Here is a 26096-nt window from a genome sequence, read left to right on the forward strand (position 1 = left end):
TTGGAATCCAAAAATATTCTAATAACTCACCATCACCAATGTACAGAAACACAGGAAGCTGTCAATCATTATTAATTCTAAACTTAGACTCGATGACCAAATACTCTCTGTGGACTTCTTCACAATAAGTCACAAAATAGCCATCATCGATGCAAACATCTCATTCTGCCTCGACTACTGCAATTAAATCTATCTCAGACTCCCCAAAACCCAAACCTGTAGATTCCAGCATTTGCAAAGTGGGTCACCCCGCCTCTTCAACAGACGACAAGACCAGGATCACAACTTCCAGAAATCCGACCCCTTTACTGATTTAGTTCCCCTTCTACAGGGGACTAGGTTTAAAGCCTTTTGCATCACCCCGTAAGGAGCAGGCAACAAGGGGCATCAAGAATTTGCACTGGAAGACACCAGAGATGCTTGTGGACATTGTTGATCTGCGCCTGCAAACTCATACCTGATCCAGAAAGGTTTAAACTGGAGCAAATCTGGAGCTGCACCAGAGCAACTTTGAGATGCATTAAACAGCAGGCACATATCAGAGAGGTGCCAGCAATCTCCAGATTTTCTCTAGTTTTAGGATTCGGAAATTCGGTGTAAGGCAGCAGGTGCAGATCAGAGATGCTCCAGGAATCTCCAGATTTGCATCAGTTGTAGGCTTTGGGTATCTGGGGTATCTGGTATAAGCTAGCAGGTGCAGATCAGCGATGTTCCAGGAATCTCCAGATTTGTTTCAGTAGTCAGGATTAGTTGGGACGAACCCCATTCCTCTTTCAATAACCTTCTTTTCATCTTCCGTGGGTGTGTAGGATGATAAGTTCACCATAATGCCTGTATACCCCGGGTTATTCTGGGTTTGAGGTCCCTGTCCTCTGGGCTCCTCTCTAAAAAAGGAGGGGGATTTTGTGTGGTTGCTCCCTTGTTTTGACAGTTGCCACGATTCGTATTGTTCCTTCCCCGATGTTTGTTGCGTGATCCTCTGGGTCGACGGTTAGATTGTCCTCGTCTTGGAGTGGGGTCACCATTGGAGCTACCATTACTTGAGCTGAACAACGTGTTCCTGAAATGAACTTTTTTCTGTCCTCCTATTGTGTTACATTCTGTTTGCACCATTTGAAAATAGCTCTCTTGGGTGTATCAGAAAGCTTTTTCGTGTGAGAAGTTTGTAAGATCCTTATTCATTCTACAGACCCGTTCTCTCAAGGTTTCCTCCTTAAAGTTGGTAATTTCCAATATCAGAGTATCAAGTCTTTTTTTGTAATCGTACAATGGGACTGCCGTCTGTATTTCATCCTCCAATGTTTTAAGATCTAACAGGATTTTTTCAGTCATTTCTGCTGCCCTGTCAATGTTGAGGATTACCCAGTCTCTCCTGCATTTATTCACCACGTAACTCCACTGGTGAATAAAGTGTTTGTTGTCCAAAAAGAGTTGCGGCTCATTCCTAACAACTAGTCCTTGAGGTAGGGTACATTTTCTTAAATATTTCAACATTATTGATCCGTGTAATTCAGTCCTAATTAAGCATTTCTTGAGTTGACTGAGTTCATCCCAGTTGGAAATAGTGGAAGTGGCTTCCGTTGAACCTCCGAAGCCCAAGGCTTTTTCCAGAAGTTCTTTAACATAGTTTTCATCATAGCTCCTACAGCGGTCCAAAGCCATGTTCCAGATCTACTGATTACTTTGATGGTTTCAAAAAACCCTGGGCTCTGCTAAAGCCTTCTACTACTGCTCCTACTCACGTGCTGCAATTTTTTTTAACCTCACAATCAAGCGACCGTGCTCGATACCATAAAACACAAGAGGTCGAGGGAAATGAAAGGCCCACTTCTAACCGACCCTCGTATAGGTACGTAACCTTTAGACACAAACAAAAAAGGGTTAGAGGGGCAACAAGCTCTATTGTTACTAAGTGATTGCCAGGGAGAAACCGGTGAAGCACGAGTAAATATACTTCTAGTACATTAAATTGTGAAGCAAGGCAAATGAAGCAAAAAAATAAACAATTTTATTAATGTACAACTAGCACCAATCAATAGTCACAATGATATAACGATTGAAGTAGATTTTGAAGTAAAAATGAGATGAAACCAACACAATGTAGTCATCTAAATGAAATAATTACTCAAAACTGGTACAACAGTGCAAATATATGACAGACAGCAATTTGGTTAAATTATGGGCTTCTAATCAACTGCCCTATAAAGTCAATAGTGTCAAAAAGTGTCTTGTGCTGTGCAAATACGCAATTAAACCACATCAAACACTCCATTCATTCTCACCATCAGTTACTCATCAACAAATACATCCAACATGTTTCTTTCCATATCATAAAGTGCAAGAGTAGAAGGAAATTCGTCAGGGACTGTCTGGGGTAAATACTGTGCACTGTAGTAAGCAATATGCAAAAAAACAATACCATCAAGAGTTTATCCCAAATATTAGAGAAACAATCTAGATTACATGTGGCACTACAGTAGTGCTTTGAAAACACTTCATAATACCTAAAAGAGAATAGAAGTTTGAGGGTGCGTCCAGAACGCGACAACTGGTAACACAGCGTATCACCTGCAATAGAAAAGACAATGGGGTCAGTGTCCATTTGTCTTTTAAACATATGTCCAGAAATCAACAATATGTGCTCCCGGTCTGGTAAATCAGACGGGGCAATGCTAAAAGGGCAACCCAATTGCCTATCGGGCATGCATTAGTAGAGAGAAATGCAGAAGGAAAGGCAAAGCTGAATGAGAATTCTACACTTTGTATTGTCATTATTCACAACATCTCCTCTAATGGTTGTGGATTAAACTAGAATTATGTGATAGGCCTGAAGGCGCAATATGCTGTTCAGCTGGATGCTTTAACATAAGTGATTCCTACATATGCGCCCTAATGACTAGAGGAAAAAGCTTACCATAAGCCTTGTAGGCAGAAGGTTCAGGAGGGTATACTGGAGGATATTGGAAGGACACATTTAATTCATACAGCAGGCCATCAAAAATGGAAGCGGTGTGCATGGGAAGGTCCCGGAAGTTGTGAAAAGAAGTATCTGTTGAAGAGGACATAGGGGAACCGGTTTGAGAGCTACACAGGGCTTCTTTGTTAGGTTGATCCGTTCAAGGTGATGTGGAAAAATACAAATCAAGGCCGCCTTAAACAGCACATTCTGTTTATCTTGTTTCCGATGTGAAAATCTTCCGTTCAAGGCTTCTATGGGCGGTGCATTGCTGTGCACTGTCGACAGACGAATTACGTTGTGCCGTGACTGTCAGCTCGATGTGCAGTACAGCTCAGCGTTACGGCGGGCTGTGAAGAAGAGGGGAAGAAATTCATAAATATTGGAGGGCAAGGTATCCACGCCACGGGTCTTGTTCCTGTTAGCCGTTGCTGTTTCCTCGAGATTCACGAGCATGACAAGCATGCCGTCAAACGGACGGGGAGCTTACCCGAAGTGTATTCTCTGCCTTGTGTAGATTGGATCCTGACACGTCTGGAACCGGAAGTGTGAGGTCATGTGCCCCGCATCCCACTTGAAATACTAAATCGTACATCAACCGGCGTCATTCTCCATTGGGTGGGGTGGTGTCAAGTTAAACTATGTAGACATACTCTCTCCCTAAGAGAACACTAGCCACTCCCACTCTGACTCTGGCAGGGGGCGATATGTCTGTCACTATTTCATTAGGGTTAAGGATCTCTTCGTATTACAACAAGAGGAAAGACCACCTATTACTAGGTGTGGCGGTAAGCGTATGATATCAAATTTATTTGTGATGCAAACCGCACATGAAACACGCGGCAAGACAAACTTGCTCCGCGTATTTAGCAGTCGGTGTGGAGGGCTCAATTCGGGTACTGGGTGGTGGAGGGTGTACACAAGTAGTTAACCCATGTGTCCATTTGCAAAACAACGGACATTGGGTGACCCAATGTGCGGCGGCCATGGAGGTTGACAGTTGTTTTGGGCAAACGGGTACGTTCCCCGTACATTTACACGTGAAGCCAATCATTTTTTTCATTCAGGCCAGATACTGCACAATAGTGTGTTTTTGTCTCTATTTGCATCCATACTTGGAAATAGTTTGTACAGAATGGTCCACTTAAAATCATCAGGTGTATGCATGTTTTCTACCCAATGGTCCAAAACAACTATATTCCAGGAATCTCCAGATTTGCTCCAGTTTTAGGATTTGGAAATACAGCATAAGTCAGCAGGTGCAGATCAGAGATGCTCCAGGAATCTCCAGATTTGCTCTAGTTTAAGGCTTTGTGAATCAGGTAAAAGGTAGCAGGTGCAGATCAGCGATGCTCCGGGAATTTCCAGATTTGCTTCAGATTTAGGCTTTGGGTATATGGCATAAGGAAGCGGGCAGAGATCAGAGATGCTCCAGAAATCTCCAGATTTGCATCAGTTTTAGGCTTCAGGTATATTGCATAAGGTAGCAGGCGCAGATCAGAGATGCTCCAGGAATCTTTAGATTTGCTCCAGATTTAAGCTTTGGGTAAATGGCATAATGTTACATGCGCAGATCTGAGATGTTACAGGAATCTCCAGATTTGCTCCAGTTTTAGGCTTTGTTAATCAGGTATAAAGCAGCTTGTGCAGATCAGAGATGTTCCAGGAAACTCCAGATTGGCTCCAGTTTTAGGCTTTGGATATATGGCATAAGGTAGCAGGCGCAGATCAGTGATTCTCCAGAAATCTGCAGATTTGCTCCAATATAAGGCTTTGGGTATATGGCATAAGGTAGCAGGTGCAAATCCGAGAAGTTCCAGGAATCTCCAGATTTGCTTCCATTTTAGACTTTGTTTATATGCCATAAGGTAACAAGCACAGATCAGAGATGCTCCAGGACTCTCCGGATGTGATTCAGTTTTGGGCTTTGTGGATCAGATGTTATGCCGCAGGTGCAGATCATATATGCTCCAGGAATCTCCAGATTTGCTCCAGTTTTAGGCTTTGAGTATATGGCATAGGGTAGCAGATGCAAATCAGCGATGCTCCAGGAATCACCAGATTTGCACCAGTTTTAGGCTTTGGGTATATGGCATGATGTATGAGGCACAGATCAGAGATGCTCCAGGAATCTCCAGATTTGCTCCAGTTTTAGACTTTGGGTATTTGGTCTAAGGTAGCAGATGCAAATCAGAGATGCTTCAGGAATCTCCAGATTTGCTCTAGTTTTTGGCTTTCGGTATATGGCATAAGGCAGCAGGTGCAGATCAGAGATGGTCCAGGAATCTCCAGATTTGCTCCAGTTTTAGGCTTTGGGAATCAAGTGTAAGGTAGCAGGTGCAGGTCAGAGAAGCTCCAGGAATTTTCAGATTTGCTCCAGTTTTAGGCTTTGGGTATATGGCATAAGATAGCAGGTGCAGATCAGCGATGCTCCAGGAATCTCCAGATGTGCACCAATTTTAGGATTTAGGTATATGGCATAAGGTATCGGGCACAGATCAGAGATGTTCCAGGAATCTCCAGATTTGCTCCAGTTTTAGGATTTGGAAATACAGCATAAGTCAGCAGGTGCAGATCAGAGATGCTCCAGGAATCTCCAGATTTGCTCTAGTTTAAGGCTTTGTGAATCAGGTAAAAGGTAGCAGGTGCAGATCAGCGATGCTCCAGGAATTTCCAGATTTGCTTCAGTTTTAGGCTTTGGATATATGGCATATGGTAGCAGGTGCAAATCCGAGAAGTTCCAGGAATCTCCAGATTTGCTTCCGTTTTAGACTTTGTTTATATGCCATAAGGTAGCAAGCACAGATCAGAGATGCTCCAGGAATCTGCAGATTTGCTCCAGTTTAAGGCTTTGGGTATATGGCATAAGGTAGCAGGTGCAAATCCGAGAAGTTCCAGGAATCTCCAGATTTGCTTCCGTTTTAGACTTTGTTTATATGCCATAAGGTAGCAAGCACAGATCAGAGATGCTCCAGGAATCTCCAAATTTTCTCCAGTTTTGGGCTTTGGGAATCAGATGCTATGCCGCAGGTGCAGATCAGATATGCTCCAGGACTCTCCAGATGTGATTCAGTTTTGGGCTTTGTGGATCAGATGTTATGCCGCAGGTGCAGATCATATATGCTCCAGGAATCTCCAGATTTGATCCAGTTTTAGGCTTTGAGTATATGGCATAGGGTAGCAGATGCAAATCAGCGATGCTCCAGGAATCACCAGATTTGCACCAGTTTTAGGCTTTGGGTATATGGCATAATGTATGAGGCACAGATCAGAGATGCTCCAGGAATTTCCAGATTTGCTCCAGTTTTAGACTTTGGGTATTTGGTCTAAGGTAGCAGATGCAAATCAGAGATGCTTCAGGAATCTCCAGATTTGCTCTAGTTTTTGGCTTTCGGTATATGGCATAAGGCAGCAGGTGCAGATCAGAGATGGTCCAGGAATCTCCAGATTTGCTCCAGTTTTAGGCTTTGGGAATCAAGTGTAAGGTAGCAGGTGCAGGTCAGAGAAGCTCCAGGAATTTTCATATTTGCTCCAGTTTTAGGCTTTGAGTATATGGCATAAGATAGCAGGTGCAGATCAGCGATGCTCCAGGAATCTCCAGATGTGCACCAATTTTAGGATTTAGGTATATGGCATAAGGTATCGGGCACAGATCAGAGATGTTCCAGGAATCTCCAGATTTGCTCCAGTTTTAGGATTTGGAAATACAGCATAAGTCAGTAGGTGCAGATCAGAGATGCTCCAGGAATCTCCAGATTTGCTCTAGTTTAAGGCTTTGTGAATCAGGTAAAAGGTAGCAGGTGCAGATCAGCGATGCGCCAGGAATTTCCTGATTTGCTTCAGTTTTAGGCTTTGGGTATATGGCATAAGGAAGCGGGCAGAGATCAGAGATGCTCCAGAAATCTCCAGATTTGCACCAATTTTAGGATTTAGGTATATGGCATAAGGTATCGGGCACAGATCAGAGATGTTCCAGGAATCTCCAGATTTGCTCCAGTTTTAGGATTTGGAAATACAGCATAAGGCAGCAGGTGCAGATCAGAGATGCTCCAGGAATCTCCAGATTTGCTCTAGTTTAAGGCTTTGTGAATCAGGTAAAAGGTAGCAGGTGCAGATCAGCGATGCTCCAGGAATTTCCAGATTTGCTTCAGATTTAGGCTTTGGGTATATGGCATAAGGAAGCGGGCAGAGATCAGAGATGCTCCAGAAATCTCCAGATTTGCATCAGTTTTAGGCTTCAGGTATATTGCATAAGGTAGCAAGCGCAGATCAGAGATGGTCCAGGAATCTTTAGATTTGCTCCAGATTAAAGCTTTGGGTAAATGGCATAATGTTACATGTGCAGATCTGAGATGTTACAGGAATCTCCAGATTTGCTCCAGTTTTAGGCTTTGTGAATCAGGTATAAAGCAGCTTGTGCAGATCAGAGAGGTTCCAGGAATCTCCAGATTGGCTCCAGTTTTAGGCTTTGGATATATGGCATAAGGTAGCAGGCGCAGATCAGTGATTCTCCAGAAATCTGCAGATTTGCTCCAGTTTAAGGCTTTGGGTATATGGCATAAGGTAGCAGGTGCAAATCCGAGAAGTTCCAGGAATCTCCAGATTTGCTTCCGTTTTAGACTTTGTTTATATGCCATAAGGTAGCAAGCACAGATCAGAGATGCTCCAGGAATCTCCACATTTTCTCCAGTTTTGGGCTTTGGGAATCAGATGCTATGCCGCAGGTGCAGATCAGATATGCTCCAGGACTCTCCAGATGTGATTCAGTTTTGGGCTTTGTGGATCAGATGTTATGCCGCAGGTGCAGATCATATATGCTCCAGGAATCTCCAGATTTGCTCCAGTTTTAGGCTTTGGGGATATGGCATAGGGTAGCAGATGCAAATCAGCGATGCTCCAGGAATCACCAGATTTGCACCAGTTTTAGACTTTGGGTATATGGCATAATGTATGAGGCACAGATCAGAGATGCTCAAGGAATTTCCAGATTTGCTCCAGTTTTAGACTTTGGGTATTTGGTCTAAGGTAGCAGATGCAAATCAGAGATGCTTCAGGAATCTCCAGATTTGCTCTAGTTTTTGGCTTTTGGTATGTGGCATAAGGCAGCAGGTGCAGATCAGAGATGGTCCAGGAATCTCCAGATTTGCTCCAGTTTTAGGCTTTGGGAATCAAGTGTAAGGTAGCAGGTGCAGGTCAGAGAAGCGCCAGGAATTTTCAGATTTGCTCCAGTTTTAGGCTTTGGGTATATGGCATAAGATAGCAGGTGCAGATCAGCGATGCTCCAGGAATCTCCAGATGTGCACCAATTTTAGGATTTAGGTATATGGCATAAGGTATCGGGCACAGATCAGAGATGTTCCAGGAATTTCCAGATTTGCTCCAGTTTTAGACTTTGGGTAAATGGCATAAGGCAGCCTGGTGCAAATCAGAGATGCTCCAGGTATCTCCAGATTTGCTCCAGTTTTAGGCTTTTGGTATATGGCATAAGTCAGCAGGCGCAGATCAGTGATGTTCCAGGAATCTCCAAATTGGCTCCAGTTTTAGGCTTTGGATATATGGCATAAGGTAGCAGGCGCAGATCAGTGATTCTCTAGGAATCTGCAGATTTGCTCCAGTTTAAGGCTTTGGGTATATGGCATTAGGTAGCAGGTGCAAATCCGAGATGTTCCAGCAATCTCCAGATTTGCTTCTGTTTTAGACTTTGTTTATATGGCATAAGGCAGCAAGGACAGATCAGAGAAGCTCCAGGAATCGCCAGATTTTCTCCAGTTTTGGGCTTTGTGAATCAAATGTTATGCCGCAGGTGCAATTCAGATATGCTCCAGGAATCTCCAGATTTGCTCCACTTTTATGCTTTGGGTATATGGCATAGGGTAGCAGATGCAGATCAGAGATGCTCCAGAAATCTCCAGATTTGTTTCTGTTTTAGACTTTGTTTATATGGCATAAGGTAGCAAGCACAGATCAGAGATGCTCCAGGAATCTCCAGATTTTCTCCAGTTTTGGGCTTTGTGAATCAGAAGTTATGCCTCAGGTGCAGATCATATATGCTCCAGGAATCTCTAGATTTAATCCAGTATTAGGCTGTGGGTATATGACATAAGGTATGAGGCACAGATCAGAGATGCTCCAGGAATTTCCAGATTTGCTCCATTTTTAGACTTTGGGTATTTGGTCTAAGATAGCAGATGCAGATCAGAGATGCTCCAGGAATCTCCAGATTTGCTCCAGTTTTAGGCTTTGGGAATCAAGTGTAAGGTAGCAAGTACAAATCACAGATGCACCAGAAATCTCCAGATTTGCTCCAGTTTTAGATTTTGAGAATCAGGTATAAGGTAGCAGGTACAGGCCGGAGAAGTTCCAGGAATCTTCATATTTGCTCCAGTTTTAGGCTTTGGGTATATGGCATAAGATAGCAGGTGCAGATCAGCGATGCTCCAGGAATCTCCAGATTTGCACCAGTTTTAGGATTTAGGTATATGGCATAAGGTATCAGGCACAGATCAGAGATGCTCCAGGAATCTCCAGATTTGCTCCAGTTTTAGGCTTTGGGTACATGGCATCAGGCAGCAGGTGCAGATCAGAGATGCTCCAGGAATCTCCAGATTTGTTCTAGTTTTAGGCTTTTAGAATCAGATGTAAGGTAGCAGGTGCAAATCAGAGATGCTCTAGGTATCTCCAGATTTCTTCCAGTTTTAGTCTTTGAGAATTAGGTATAAGGTAGCAGGTGCAGGTCAGAGAAGCCCCATGAATCTTCAGATTTGTTCTAGTTTTAGGCTTTGTGAATCAGTTGTACGGTGGCAGGCACAGATCAGAGTTGCTCCAAGAATCTTCAGATTTGCTCCAGTTTTAGGCTTTAGGTATAAGGCATGAGGTATCAGGCACAGATCAGAGATGCTCCAGGAATCTCCATATTTGCTCCAGTTTTAGGCTTTGGGTATAAGGCATAAGGTAGCATGTGCAGATCAGCAATGCTCCAGGAATCTCCAGATTTGCACCACTTTTAGGCTTTGGGTATATGGCATAAGGTATCGGGCACAGATTAGAGATGCTTCAGGAATCTCCAGATTTGCTCCAGTTTTAGACTTTGACTATTTGGTCTAAGGTAGTAGATGCCGATCAGAGATGCTCCAGGAATCTCCAGAATCGATCCAGCTTTAGGCGTTGGGTATATGGTATAAGGCAGCAGGGGCAGATCAGAGATGCTCCAGGAATCTCCAGATTTGCTCAAGCTTTAGGCTTTGTGAATCAGGTGTAAGCCGGCAGGCGCAGATCAGAGTTGCTGCAGGAATCTTCAGATTTGCTCCAGTTTTAGGCTTTGGGTATAAGGCATAATGTAGCGGGTGCAGATCAGTGATGCTCCAGGAATCTCAAGATTTGCACCAGTTTTTGGATTTAGGTATATGGCATAAGTAAGGTATCTGGCACAGATCAGAGATGCTCCACGAATCTCCAGATTTGCTCCAGTGTTAGACTTTGGGTAAATGGCATAAGGCAGCAGGTGCAGATCAGAGATGCTCCAGGAATCTCCAGATTTGCTCCAGTTTTAGGCATGGGTATATGGCATAAGGAGCAGGTGCAGATCAGAGATGTTCCAGGAATCTCCAGATTTGCTCCAGTTTTAGGCTTTGGGTATATGGCATAAGGCGCAGGAGCAGATCAGAGATGCTCCAGGAATCTCCAGATTTTCTCCAATTTTAGGCTTTGGGAATCAAGTGTAAGGTAGCAAGTACACATCGGATATGCTCCAGGAATCTCCAGATTTGCTCCAGTTTTAGACTTTGGGTAATTTGGTCTAAGGTAGCAGATGCCGATCAGAGATGCTCCAGGAATCTCCAGATTTGCTCCAGTTTTAGGCTTTGGGAATCAAGTGTAAGGTAGCAAGTACAAATCACAGATGCTCCAGGAATCTCCAGATTTGCTCTAGTTTTTGGCTTTTGGTATATGGCATAAGGCAGCAGGTGCAGATCAGAGAGGGTCCAGGAATCTCCAGATTTGCTCCAGTTTTAGGCTTTGGGAATCAAGTGTAAGGTAGCAGGTGCAGGTCAGAGAAGCTCCAGGAATTTTCAGATTTGCTCCAGTTTTAGGCTTTGGGTATATGGCATAAGATAGCAGGTGCAGATCCGCGATGCTCCAGGAATCTCCAGATGTGCACCAATTTTAGGATTTAGGTATATGGCATAAGATATCGGGCACAGATCAGAGATGTTCCAGGAATCTCCAGATTTGCTCCAGTTTTAGACTTTGGGTAAATGGCATAAGGCAGCCTGGTGCAAATCAGAGATGCTCCAGGTATCTCCAGATTTGCTCCAGTTTTAGGCTTTGGGTATATGGCATAAGGCAGCAGGCGCAGATCAGTGATGTTCCAGGAATCTCCAGATTGGCTCCAGTTTTAGGCTTTGGATATATGGCACAAGGTAGCAGGCGCAGATCAGTGATTCTCCAGGAATCTGCAGATTTGCTCCAGTTTAAGGCTTTGGGTATATGGCATAAGGTAGCAGGTACAAATCCGAGATGTTCCAGCAATCTCCAGATTTGCTTCTGTTTTAGACTTTGTTTATATGGCATAAGGCAGCAAGGACAGATCAGAGAAGCTCCAGGAATCGCCAGATTTTCTCCAGTTTTGGGCTTTGTGAATCAAATGTTATGCTGCAGGTGCAGATCAGATATGCTCCAGGAATCTCCAGATTTGCTCCAGTTTTAGGCTTTGGGTATATGGCATAGGGTAGCAGATGCAGATCAGAGATGCTCCAGAAATCTCCAGATTTGTTTCTGTTTTAGACTTTGTTTATATGGCATAAGGTAGCAAGCACAGATCAGAGATGCTCCAGGAATCTCCAGATTTTCTCCAGTTTTGGGCTTTGTGAATCAGAAGTTATGCCTCAGGTGCAGATCAGATATGCTCCAGGAATCTCTAGATTTAATCCAGTTTTAGGCTGTGGGTATATGACATAAGGTATGAGGCACAGATCAGAGATGCTCCAGGAATTTCCAGATTTGCTCCATTTTTAGACTTTGGGTATTTGGTCTAAGATAGCAGATGCAGATCAGAGATGCTCCAGGAATCTCCAGATTTGCTCCAGTTTTAGGCTTTGGGAATCAGGTATAAGGTAGCAAGTGCAGGCCGGAGAAGTTCCAGGAATCTTCACATTTGCTCCAGTTTTAGGCTTTGGGTATATGGCATAAGATAGCAGGTGCAGATCAGAGATGCTCCAGGAATCTCCAGATTTGCTCTAGTTTTAGGCTTTTAGAATCAGATGTAAGGTAGCAGGTGCAAATCAGAGATGCTCTAGGTATCTCCAGATTTCTTCCAGTTTTAGTCTTTGAGAATTAGGTATAAGGTAGCAGGCACAGATCAGAGTTGCTCCAAGAATCTCCATATTTGCTCCAGTTTTAGGCTTTGGGTATAAGGCATAAGGTAGCAGGTGCAGATCAGCAATGCTCCAGGAATCTCAAGATTTGCACCAGTTTTAGGCTTTGGGTATATGGCATAAGGTATCGGGCACAGATTAGAGATGCTTCAGGAATCTCCAGATTTGCTCCAGTTTTAGACTTTGAGTATTTGGTCTAAGGTAGTAGATGCCGATCAGAGATGCTCCAGGAATCTCCAGAAACGATTCAGCTTTAGGCGTTGGGTATATGGTATAAGGCAGCAGGGGCTGATCAGAGATGCTCCAGGAATCTCCAGATTTGCTCAAGCTTTAGGCTTTGTGAATCAGGTGTAAGCCGGCAGGCGCAGATCAGAGTAGCTGCAGGAATCTTCAGATTTGCTCCAGTTTTAGACTTTGGGTATAAGGCATAATGTAGCAGGTGCAGATCAGTGATGCTCCAGGAATCTCAAGATTTGTACCAGTTTTTGGATTTAGGTATATGGCATAAGTAAGGTATCTGGCACAGATCAGAGATGCTCCACGAATCTCCAGATTTGCTCCAGTGTTAGACTTTGGGTAAATGGCATAAGGCAGCAGGTGCAGATCAGAGATGCTCCAGGAATCTCCAGATTTGCTCCAGTTTTAGGCATGGGTATATGGCATAAGGAGCATGTGCAGATCAGAGATGTTCCATGAATCTCCAGATTTGCTCCAGTTTTAGGCTTTGGGTATATGGCATAAGGCGCAGGAGCAGATCAGAGATGCTCCAGGAATCTCCAGATTTTCTCAAATTTTAGGCTTTGGGAATCAAGTGTAAGGTAGCAAGTACACATCGGATATGCTCCAGGAATCTCCAGATTTGCTCCAGTTTTAGACTTTGGGTAATTTGGTCTAAGGTAGCAGATGCCGATCAGAGATGCTCCAGGAATCTCCAGATTTGCTCCAGTTTTAGGCTTTGGGAATCAAGTGTAAGGTATCAAGTACAAATCACAGATGCTCCAGAAATCTCCGGATTTGCTCCAGTTTTAGATATTGAGAATCAGGTATAAGGTAGCAGGTGCAGGCCAGAGAAGTTCCAGGAATGTTCAGATTTGCTCCAGCTTTAGGCTTTGTGAATCAGGTGTAAGCCGGCAGGTGCAGATCAGAGTTGCTCCAGGAATCTCCAGATTTGCTCCAGTTTTAGGTTTTGGCTGTATGGCATAAGATAGCAGGTGCAGATCAGCGATAGTCCAGGAATCTCCAGATTTGCACCAGTTTTAGGATTTAGGTATATGGCATAAGGTATCAGGCACAGATCAGAGATGCTCCAGGAATCTCCAGATTTGCTCCAGTTTTAGACTTTGGGTAAATGGCATAAGGCAGCAGGTGCAGATCAGAGATGCTCCAGAAATCCCCACATTTGCTCCAGTTTTAGGCTTTGGATGTATGGCATCAGGCAGCAGGTGCAGATCAGAGATGCACCAGGAATCTCCAGATTTGCTCCAGTTTTAGGCTTTGAGAATCAGGTGTAAGGTAGCAGGTGCAAATCAGAGATGCTCCGGAAATCTCCAGATTTCTTCCAGTTTTAGGCTTTGGGTAAATGGCATAAGGCAAAAGGGGCAGATCAGAGATGCTCCAGGAATCTCCAGGTTTGCTCCAGTTTTAGGCTTTGGGTATAAGGCATAAGGTAGCAGGTGCAGATCAGCGATGCTCCAGGAATCTCCAGATTTGCACCAATTTTTAGGCTTTGGGTATATGGCAAAAGGCAGCAGGCTCAGATCAGAGATGCTCCAGGAAGCTCCAAATTTGCTCCAGTTTTAGGCTTTTGGTATATTGTATAAGGCAGCAGGTGAAAATCAGAGATGCTCCAGGAATCTCCAGATTTGCTCCAGTTTTAGGCTTTGTGAATCAGGTGTAAGGTACCAGGCACAAATCAGAGTTGCTCCAGGAATCTCTAGATTCTCTAGATTTGCTTCAGTTTTAGTCTTTGTGGATCAGGTGTGAGGCTGCTGGCACAGATCAGAGATGCTCCAGGAATCTACAGATTTGATCCAGTTTTAGGTTTTGGAAATACAGCATAAGGCAACAGGTGCAGATCAGAGATGCTCATGGAAATCTCTGAATTGCTCCAGTTCCAACCGTTGGGAATCGGGCCCAGTGAGTTGTTTTAAGGCAAATGTCAATGTAAGAGTTTGCTGATCTCATTCTCACTGTTTGCTTCGATTCCCAAGAAAGAACCTGAGCCAATCCTTGAGCGCAGAGCATCAGGGAAGGTCAACCTCCAGTGCCGCTTGCTGCGCGCGCGGCCGGCGCGCCCTGGAGCAGCACCCTTCAATAGCGATGTGGAGCAAAGCCCTGCACTGCCCCTGCTGGAGCCTGAGTGTGCTGCAACAGACATTCCCTGGGCTTTGTTACTGCAGCACCTGGTGTTTACTGCTCGAGGTGGCCTTAGCAGACAGATGGGAGTCAAAGGTTTCCAGCACAGACACAAAAGCATTCAGTCAATAACAACTTCATTGGGAAAGGAACCAAGGACAGGGACTGAGTTCAGCAACAATGAAAAAGCTTTAAAAAAAGAAATGAGATTTTTAATGACAGTTGAACTCCTTCCGGGAGGTCAGGAGCAGACACTGAGCGGCAGTCGCTGTCGCAGAGAGGGGAGTAATGGAGAAAGGAGGTGTGACTCCACAAGGTGACAATGCAGGCACTGCCACCCAGGGGTGGACAAGAGGGGTCCAAGGACCCTGCCACCTGGGGGCTCAGAGGAGAATGGGAAAGAGAGGAGCTGGCATCGGGTCCTGGGCAATGGAACTAATAGGCACATGGAGGGTCAGGAGTATTCGTAGGGTCATAGACAATGAGACTGATAGGAAAATAGAGGATTGGGAGCTTTCATCGAGCCATTCCCATTGCCCATCGAGTAATAGGAAAATTGGGCAGGAAGGAAGGATCTCCTAAGGTCCCTGACCCAAGGAGTTAGGGAATGATTGGCTTGATTGGAGCAGCAGAGAGTCCTGGGAAGGAATGGGCGTAAACATAATATGCAACAGAAAAGCACAGGTTAATGAATGGGATGGTACGGGAAGATTGCAGTACTGTGCCATACCTGTTAAATGTGTTGCTGGTGTCCATGCTGTACCAGGGGGTGTGCATGTGTGCCTACGTGTGTTTGTATATGTGTTTGGTTTGCACATATGACAGAGAGAGAGAGAGAGAGCGAGAGAGAGAGAGAGAGAGAGAGAGAGAGAGAAGAGAGAGAGAGAGATTTTTGTGCACTGGAAGCTTGCAGTTGTGCCTGTGATGTTTGTATGTCAGAAGATGGTGCTGCTGATACCTGTGTTTACCTGTTCTGTGTGTGAGGGAAGCCTTCACTACCTGAGCTGTACCTGTTCTGTGTGTGAGGGAAGCCTTCACTACCTGAGCTGTACCTGTTCTGTGTGTGAGGGAAGCCTTCACTACCTGAGCTGTACCTGTTCTCTGTGTGAGGGAAGCCATCACTGCCTCTGCTGTACCTTCTCTGTGTGTGAGGGAAGCCTTCGCTGCATGTGCTGTACCTGTTTCTTTTTTGTGTGTGAAGCTTTCACTGCCAGAGCTGTACCCGTTTCTTGTGTGTGATGGAAGTCTTCACTTCCTGAGCTGTACTGTGTGAGGGAAGCCTTCACTGCCTGTGCTGTACCCGTTCTGTGCGAGAGAGAAACCTTTACTGCATGTATTACACCTGTTCTGTGTGTGGCGGAAGCCTTTACTTCTGGAGATCTACCTGTTCTATGTGTGGGGGAAGCCTTCACTGCCTGAGCTGTACCTGTTCTGTGTGTGAGGGAAGCAGTCACTGCCTGTGCTTTACCTGTACCTGTTTCTTGTGTGTGGGTGAAGCTTTCACTGCCTGTGCTGTACCGGTTCTGTGTGTGAGGGAAGTCTTTACGTCTGGAGATCTACCGGTTCTGTGTGTGAGGGAAGTCTTCACTGCCTGAGCTGTACCTGTTCTGTGTGTGAGGGAAGCCTTCACTACCTGCGCTGTACCTGTTCTGTGTGTGAGGGAAGCCTTCACTACCTGAGCTGTACCTGTTCTGTGTGTGAGGGAAGCCTTCACTACCTGAGCTGTACCTGTTCTGTGTGTGAGGGAAGCCTTCACTACCTGAGCTGTACCTGTTCTGTGTGTGAGGGAAGCCTTCACTACCTGAGCTGTACCTGTTCTCTGTGTGAGGGAAGCCATCACTGCCTCTGCTGTACCTTCTCTGTGTGTGAGGGAAGCCTTTGCTGCATGTGCTGTACCTGTTTCTTTTGTGTGTGTGAAGCTTTCACTGCCAGAGCTGTACCCGTTCTGTGTGTGATGGAAGCAGTCACTGCCTGTGCTTTACCTGTACCTGTTTCTTGTGTGTGGGTGAAGCTTTCACTGCCTGTGCTGTACCGGTTCTGTGTGTGAGGGAAGTCTACTTCTGGAGATCTACCGGTTTTGTGTGTGAGGGAAGTCTTCACTGCCTGAGCTGTAACTGTCTGTTCTGCGTGTAGGGGACGCCATCGATGCCTGAGCTGTACCGTTTCTGTGTGTGAGGGAAGACTTCGCTGCATGTGCTGCACTCGTTCTGTGTGCGAGAGAAGCCTTCACTGCCTGTGCTTTACCTGTACCTGTTTCTTGTGTGTGAGGGAAGCCTTCACTGCCTGAGCTGTACCTGTTTCTTTTGTGTGTGTGAAGCTTTCACTGCCAGAGCTGTACCCGTTTCTTGTGTGTGATGGAGGTCTTCACTTCCTGAGCTTTACCTGTCTGTCCTGTGTGTGGGGACGCCTTCACTGCCTGAGTTGTACAAGTTCTGTGTATGAGGGAAGTCTTCACTTCCTGAGCTGTACCTGTCTCTTCTGTGTGTGGGGGACGCCATCACTTGTTGAGCTGTACCTGTTCTGTGTGAGGAAAGCCTTCACTGCCTGAGCTGTACATGTTCTGTATATGAGGGAAGCCTACACTGCCTGAGTTGTACCTGTTTTTGTGTGTGGGGGAAGCCTTCACTGTCCATGCTGTACCTGTACCTGTTCTCTGTGTGTGGGAAGGCTTCACTTGTGCTGTCTGTGCTGTCAGTTGTTTAAAGGGCTCCTCCCTCACCCCCCACCTTAGAACCATCTCTGCTTCCGTCGCCAAGTGGGGTGCAACCTGCCCCATATTTACAGTGCCTGGTGTCCAGGACTCGGGGGAGCTGACACCACATGGGGGCAATGGCAGCCAGAAACATCAGCAGAGGGCAGAGGATGAGATCTGAGGGAAAGCTGGCTGATTGCTTGCATGTTGTGCACTCCCCTCTGCCATGTGACCAGCCTGCACTTCACGTGACTTCGCTGTTCATCATTCGAAGGTCGATATGTTGAGTAGAGAATGGCCTGTTGAGCTCTCTTGCTCCTGTCCTTATCCCCCTTGCATTCTATGCTCCCCTACCTCTACTGTACAGCACCCGGTTGCTGCCCGCCTAGGCCTACTCTATAGAGAACACCCCTCCATGTGTACCGCTAGATGCATGCATGGGAGGACTTCAGCAGTCGGAGGTGAAGGCATACTTCTGACATGCATGTATTCTCACTCCAGCGCTGCACCCCGTGTGCTGCTTAGAGAATGGATAAGCGCTACTTGTGTGCTTGTATAGCGCCTTGAGTGCCTCAATGCGCTGCGTATATCAAATAATCATGTGTCTTAACAAGACAAGGCTTCCCCGAACATAACATGCTTTTTGCTCTACATGATTGTAACCAGATTGCTTGCTCTGCTCCAGCGGCAAGAAGCAATCATGTGTGCAGGGTGCACTGTGCAAATAAATGAGCGTGTGTGCACCTCCCAGTTATGATCCCAGGTGAGTGATGCCACTCCTATTGGTAACATGGGTGAGATAACTGCATGGACCAAGCTAGGTATGCCAGGGTCTGGGGTTTGAGGTCATGTAACAGCAGCTGTACAAGACTGAGATGAATTGACATTTGTCAAAGGTGCAGATTCTCTGGCTTACTTTATGTTTAATAAGTAATACAATGATTCCGGCAACTCCATCTCTGAAATGGTGATCTGCCAATCAGACTCCCCTTTCATAAACTCCATGCCAAAAGCATAGTGTACACCTTTGACCCCTGCTGCATCAGTCTCCTGATCTGCAGCACTTGCTCTGCAGTGGCACAGGGCGGGTTCAGAGGTCACAGGTGCCCGTCTGGCAGTGGCCATGACCATTTACTCTAGCAGGAGCATTCTCAAACACAAGTTATATGTAAAACAGTGTAGAGTTTGGCTGCGGACAGATCGGGAGGATAACTCGGGGGCAATGTGCTCGCCTTGGAAGCAAGATGACATTGAGCATCACATGTCCAATCCCTGAGTCCACCCTTAGAAACCTCTGGTTATTAAGTGCATTATAAATAAACAATTACAAATGACTTACACCACAGTCTGATAGTGGAGGCCATGCAATAGCAGCCAATCAGGATAATACCATGTGTAGATTTCATATCATATTTACATTACACCTGTGTTACATTTCGAAGCTCAAGCGCATGCAATGATTTGCTGTGGATCAGACCGTTCTTAGTCGGGGGCGGAAGCCGGGATTGGACGCCGGTTTCCAGGTTGCATGGCATGCATGGTAAATTCCAGGCGTCCACCAATCTACTCGTTGGTGGGGCGCAGGGGCGTTGCTAGGGGGGGGGCTAAGGGGGCTATAGCCCCTTATCATTTGGTTGTAGCCCCTGATAGAATCTCAGGAGCTACAGCCAAAAGACTAGCTAGCCCCCAGTCCCAACAGTTCCGACATCAGCGTAGCCCCGGGTCTTTTCCAGACCTAGCAACTCCCCTGGTGGGGCGGGAGCCACACATTGATGTTGGCCCTTTGTTAGAAGAGCATGTGATGCCTTGTGAGTGGTGACAGAGGCCCTTGGGCATCATTATTCATAGACCTCTTGGGGTCCAACTAGTCCTCCTTGCATTCCTTTTAGCCTTTCTAGGGCTCCCTCCATAGGACCATTGCATGCCTGCCAGTGGCGTAACTTTGCTGAAAATGCTTGGGGGGTGGGGGAATGACAACTAAAGGAAAGAGGCCCCTGCCAAATGAGGGGGACAAAATGGTGTGCTACGAAAGTTGGGGGGAGGCCCTAAAATACGCCCATGAGGCCTCCAGCCAATCCCTGATCTGCATTCGTTGGGTGCATATGAGCAAATAAATGGGCAAATACAGCCCCTCAAGAGTAGCCAGACCCATATGTGCAGCAGAATTGTGGAAATTCCCCAGGTATCTCCCTGGTAATGGTGGCAGGCCTGTAAGAGTGTCTGTAGTGTAAGGTGTCCGGCCCCCTCAAGTCTGGAGACGGAATCCCTCATCTGCATTATTTGGGTGCCGATCAATAATACAGCCCTGGGGAGCAGGTGGACCCCTAGATGCAGTGGCATTTGGGCTATTCCCCAGGTATCTCCCTGGTAAGGGGGACCGGTCTGTAAGAGTGCCTCTAGCTTAAGGTGTCCGTCCCCCTTATATCTGGAGACAGAATCCCTGATCCGCATTCATGGGGTGCAGACCCTGAATACAGCCCTGGGGAGCAGGTGGACCCCTAGATGCAGTGGCATTTGGGCTATTCCCCAGGTATCTCCCTGGTAAGGGGGACCGGTCTGTAAGAGTGCCTCTAGCTTAAGGTGTCCGTCCCCCTTATATCTGGAGACAGAATCCCTGATCCGCATTCATGGGGTGCAGACCCTGAATATAGCCCTGGGGAGCAGGTGGACCCCTAGATGCAGTGGCATTTGGGCTATTCCCCAGGTATCTCCCTGGTAAGGGGGACAGGTCTGTAAGAGTGCCTCTAGTGTAAGGTGTCCGTCCACCTTATATCTGGAGACAGAATCCCTGACCTGCTTGCTTTCCTGGGGTGCAGACCCTGAATACAGCCCCAGGGGAGCAGCCGGACCCTAGATGCAGTGGCATTTGGGCTATTCCCCAGGGATCTCCCTGGTAATGGTGGCAGGCCTGTAACAGTGACTGTAGTGTAAGGTGTCCGGCCCGCTCGGGTCTGGAGACTGAAGCCGTAATCTGCATTAGTTGGGTGCAGATCATGAATATAGCCCCTGGGGAGCAGCCTGATCACTAGATGCAGGTGGCTAGGTGGCTTTTGGGCTATTCCCCAGGTATCTCCCTGTTAATGGTGGCAGGCCTGTAACAGTGACTGTAGTGTGAGGTGTCCGGCCCGCTCGGGTCTGGAGACTGAGCCGTGATCTGCATTAGTTGGGTGCAGATCATGAATATAGCCCCTGGGGAGCAGCCTGATCACTAGATGCAGGTGGCTAGGTGGCTTTTGGGCTAGTCCCCAGGTATCTCCATGGTAATGGTGGCAGGCCTGTAACAGTGACTGTAGTGTGAGGTGTCCGGCCCGCTCGGGTCTGGAGACTGAGCCGTGATCTGCATTAGTTGGGTGCAAATCATGAATATAGCCCCTGGGGGGCAGCCTGATCACTAGATGCAGGTGGTTAGGTGGCTTTTGGGCTATTCCCCAGGTATCTCCCTGGTAATGGTGGCAGGCCTGTAACAGTGACTGTAGTGTGAGGTGTCCGGCCAGCTCGGGTCTGGAGACTGAGCCGTGATCTGCATTAGTTGGGTGCAAATCATGAATATAGCCCCTGGGGGGCAGCCTGATCACTAGATGCAGGTGGTTAGGTGGCTTTTGGGCTATTCCCCAGGTATCTCCCTGGCAATGGTGGCAGGCCTGTAAGAGTGCCTGGAGTGTAATGTGTGCGGCCCCCTCAGTTCTGGAGACTGTGTGTAAACATTTTTGCGTTTAGTGAGCAGTGCTTGGGTCAGACGGATGCTTTCAAACAACCAATAAAGAACTGAGCAGAATATCCCATATGGATCAAATTCTATAGGTGCAAGAGATGAAAAAGTGCCTCTTTTGTATTCTTTCTGAAACGTGTGGCACGTCGGCCATTTCATAGGATTGCCAATGGTGACGATGAGCTGTGATTATATATCACAATATGATTTTGGGGCAACGTAACAAGTTCTCCCTCCATGTAACGGAACCTGAAATATGTTAATATGCCATGTTGGGGTTTGCCCACTTTTCGCTTTCAGCGCCTCCACCCAGCTTTTTTTAATTGCGGAAAAAAAGGGCAACCTCTTGAATCAGGATGCAGTCTGCCTTATTTGTATTTATTTATTGTGCATTTGTATGGTGCCTATAGACAATTGTTTCCAAGTGCCACAAGGTAAAAAAAGGGGGGAGGGCGTACATAGGAAAAAAAATCAACAGTATCGGCCGTACTAGGCCTTGTGACATTCTTACTGTGCAAGTGAAGACAAAGGTGCAGGGGAGGGTGGAAGACGGGGTGTGGCAGGGGAGGGAGGGGGGAAAGTGCATGAGTGGGGGCCCAGGAGGGGGCTGAGCAGTGCTGGGGGAACCACGAAGGGCCAGTGTGGAGGAAGGGGGGGCCAGATTCAAACTATTCCGGGAAGGGTGCCCGGGGGCAAGTGCTGGTAGGGATGCTGAGGGGGACTGGTCAAGGAGAGCCTGGCACCAGTAAGGCTCCTAAGGGACCAGGCTCCAGTCGCAGCTGTTGTGAGACATGAGCAAGGGAGGGGGAGAATGAAGGAGGAGGAGAAAAGGAAAGTCTTGAGAAGATTCCAGATCTTAGGAAGATCCGGCTCAAATGTAAGTGGGGGAGGCCATTTCAGAGGGAGGCTCCTGCCGAGGAAAGGAATCAATCTCCCACTCTCTACTCAGAGAAACATTTGACCTGCAGAGAGTTGGGGCAAGGGGACTGAAGAACTCTAGCAGGGAAGTATTTAGGTAGGGAAAGCTGGATGTAGAGAGGTCCCAGGCCACAGACAGCCTTGTGGATGATGCAGAGGTTCTTGAATTTAATCCATGTGGTCACCGGGAGCCAGTGGAGAGATTTTAGAGCTGGAGAAATATGGTCCCTGGGCTTGAGGCCAAGGACAAGCCTTGTATTCCTGTTCTGGATGAGTTGCAGAGGGCAGAGAGTAGACGCAGGCAGATTTAAAAAGAGGCAGTTGCAGTAGTCCAACCTAGAGAGAACCAGAGCTCTGGAGACATTGAGCTTCTGTGGGAAGGAGAGGAAAGGAAGAAAACCTCTGAGGAGGTGCAGCTGAATGTTGTACTTCTTAGCAATGTCCGTAATGTGTGGAGTGAAGAAGAGGAGTCAAAGATGACCCCAAGCTTTTTCAGGGTGAGGAGAGGGGACCCAAGGAGAGTGGCCAGAGAGTGGGGGGAAAACAGGGAGCAGGAATCTCAATGAGAAGGATCTCAATCTTACTGGCATTAAGGCAGTGATCGTTAGCAGAGCACCACGCCTGAATAGCAGTCAGGCAGTCAGGTATGAAGTAGGGTGAAGAGGAGGTAGAGGATGGAAGCTTAAAGGAGAGCTGATTGTCATCAGCATAACACTGGAAGTGAGGAGAGAAGGTGGAGATCAAGTGGGCCAGGGGGGCAAGCTAGATGTTGAGGAGCCACAGCGATAGGAAAAAGCCCTGGAGGACGCCGCAGGAAGAGAGTGAGGTGGAGGATAGGCAAGGGCCCAATTGCACTGGGGAGGGACGGTTTGAGAGGAAATGAGATCGCCCACGCCAGTACCTGGTCCGTGATGCCTAGGGTACCACGCAGACACTTTATGAGGATGGCATGATTGACCATGTCAAAGGCAGAAGAAAGACAGAGAAGGATCAGGACAGAGTGAGAGTTAAAGGTCACAGCACAGCAGGGTCCTTGGACATCTTCCAAAAAAACTCAAAACCTACTGGTTCTATTGATCCCTGTTCCCTTGGTTACCTTGAATGTTCTTGTACAGCATCCGAGCCTTGATATAGGTCTCCTGTCCAATTTCCCTCTATTCAGATGTTATAAACTCAAGCCAGCTGCATCAATCATTCCAACCTTCAATTACATTGGATTGGGAAACCTACCAGAGTGGTGGCTAGGGAACGTACCAACGCTTGGCCTTAGTTAGCAAATACTGTCTCGTTGGCAGCAAATGTTGTTAGGAGGGTATTACCTCTCCACAAAACAAACAATCCAGGCAGGCTCGGACTGGCCTATAGGGCAATAGGGCAATGCCCGAAGAAAATGTAAAATGCTAGTGTGAGCAAATTTATTTAGTCAAAGTGTGCCACTTTTTGGGCCATTGTGGGCCAGTTTGATAAGTCACTTCACTATGCGGCTAGTAGTTTTGACCATAGTTGTTGAACAAATAGTCTTTAAATTGCACAATGTGCATCACACTTTATCAAAAAACTCCCCCTTGGGTACCAGTCTGTCACAAAAAGAATGAATTGACCTTTGCAACTGTGGGCCACTTTTTCATTGGTGCCCGAGATAATTTTATACCCAGGTCCGAACCTGGGTCCAGATGTTGCAGTGAGTAGAGAGGAACACAGTGGAAAAGGGAATGTCTAATTTGAAATACAGGTACCCTGGGCAACGCAACATCCGCCTAAAATACTTTAGTGCTTGAATTCTAGTTTGGGATTGAAATACACCCCTCTACAAGCAAAACTAGGGCCATCTAGCCTGCAAAGACCCTCAGTCCCCTTCCTCGCTCATTCAGCTGTAGCACACGTGGTCCTCCCTGACCCAGGCCCTTTATAACTTGTAACACTCAACTGTGTTATTTTTGCACTCGAGGGACCCCAAAGGCTGGAGGTCCCCTCTCCTCAAATTCTCTACTTTTTCTTTTTGTGTGAATTGGTTAAACTAGTAACTAGTAATAATTGGTTATACATTACTTATCCTATTTACATCACATACATAATGGGTTGGTTATGTTATTCTGAATTTAAACAGCTAACAGGTAAATAATGTGATGTTAAGTCCCTGTTCCAAGGGCTTGAGCTGGGGGTTAATGGACCGAGCGAAAATTGGAATGGGGCTTAGGGCCATCAACACCCCGGGCTACCAAAGCGGTAAACCAGGATGCCAAAAAAAAGGATTTTCCTTCATTCAACGGGACGCCGCGCGTATGGCTTCCTGGGCACAGGGGTCTTGTTGACAGCAGACATGAAGGGCCTCAGGGTAGAAGGAGTGTAATCTATATCATTGATGACCAGGTTATGGGGGGGGCACTTGATGGGGGAGCTGGTGCCTGACTTGAAGCAGGTGAGATTGGATGTATGAGAATCTGGTCATGTTCAGCAAGCACACCTCAATGGAGGGGCTGCAGCATGGTGCGTCAGTGTCTGGGACCTCCAGGAGGAGGTGAGCACTATCACGAAAGGGTCTGCCCCGTGGTAGCGTCTGCAACGTAAAGCTTTGAGCGGATTGGCTTGGGAGCCCTGTTTCGCCTCGTCGCCAGGTTGTTTTGTTCACTGGCTCTCACTCTTAGTAAAGATCAGTCCACACACGTGCCTTTGATCATCATTTCTTCAATCCGCTACTCTCATCACTATACAAAAGCAGTAGGGCTATGGTACCAATCGGATGAAGCATTCATCACTCAGTACGATCAAGAGGCATATGGGATGATAGCAAACAGGAAATTATGAAATTATCTCACAGCATGAATGTGTATCCAACAAACATCACAATTACACAATAAATATTATGAAAAATCACAGAATTCTTTTAAAAGTGTGGTAGGGTTAGTAAGTGAACAAAACTGGGCAACATTTATTTTTTATCAGAAAGAAAACCAGGAGGAAATCCCCCACAAAGTTTGCACATATTTCAAGACAGATGGTCAATGTGCTATCTTCAAAACACTTTGCTCCGTCTTCAATACCATCACAGAGGTGGGTATTCACTTATGTGGGTTGCAGTCTCTTGATGGCCTAATGTCATCAAACATATATGAAGCTCATTGACACAATGTGTTTCGGCATCTTCCAGTTTTGTTAGAAAACGGCCTTTATCAGGACAACATGTTTAGTTATATCCACATAATGTCTCCCCTCTCAGGTGATGTGTGTACACATAAGGTCTCATTACGAGTCAGGCGGAATGGGTTAACGGGTTCCGCTAATGGGTGCGGACCCGTTATTCCCATTCCGCCTGATTACAAGGTCCCCTTGCGGGACCCGGGACGGACGCCTGGTAAAACCGGTCATAATCGGCCCGTTGTTAGCTCCCTCTCCCAATCCCATTGAGCCCTATGGGGGCTCAAATGGGAATGGGGAAGGTCCGGGGCCGGGTTCCCTGAGGGAGGAAGTACCAGGCTCTCTGAACTCCGAATGGCCTGGTAATTCCCCATTCAGGGAACCCGGGCCTGGTTTTGGAGGCAGCCATGCCACCAATAGTGGCATGGCTACCACCAAACCCGTAATAAGGCCCATAGATTTGCTCTATTCTGGTATTAACTGGCAACCAGTTCAGGGAGCACAAACCCTGGGAGATAGCCTTGAAAGAAGCCCTGTTCATGGTCTGCATTCTGTGGTGTTTTGCACCAGCTCAGGGGGGCTCCCAGCAAAATGTTGTTAAGACAGCCCAGGTGTGAGATGATGGCGGATGCTACATCTTGCACTTTGCCCGGAAAAGAAAGGATGGGAACCACGGACATTCTCAGAAATACATATATTTTGGAAAAAGAAAGAGATTTGGGGTAATATGCTAAATGGATGCAGATAAGGAAACACAAATCGGATGCATTAGGCAAAAAAAGTTACATTCATTCAGCATTTGGCATTCCAGGTAGCACCCGTGTTTCATTAACTTTGAAATTAAAAACAATTTGTTTCAAAATTCATCTCGAGCTGACAGACTTTGAAAGAGACTCCAAGAAACAGCGCCGCGTGGGGCTGGAGACCAGCTGGGGTTATTAGCAAGAAGCACCATAAAAG

Source organism: Ambystoma mexicanum, chromosome 11 (genome assembly GCF_040938575.1).
Source record: "Ambystoma mexicanum isolate Mex_15411 chromosome 11, UKY_AmexF1_1, whole genome shotgun sequence".
In the NCBI taxonomy this organism is placed as follows: Eukaryota; Metazoa; Chordata; class Amphibia; order Caudata; family Ambystomatidae; genus Ambystoma; species Ambystoma mexicanum.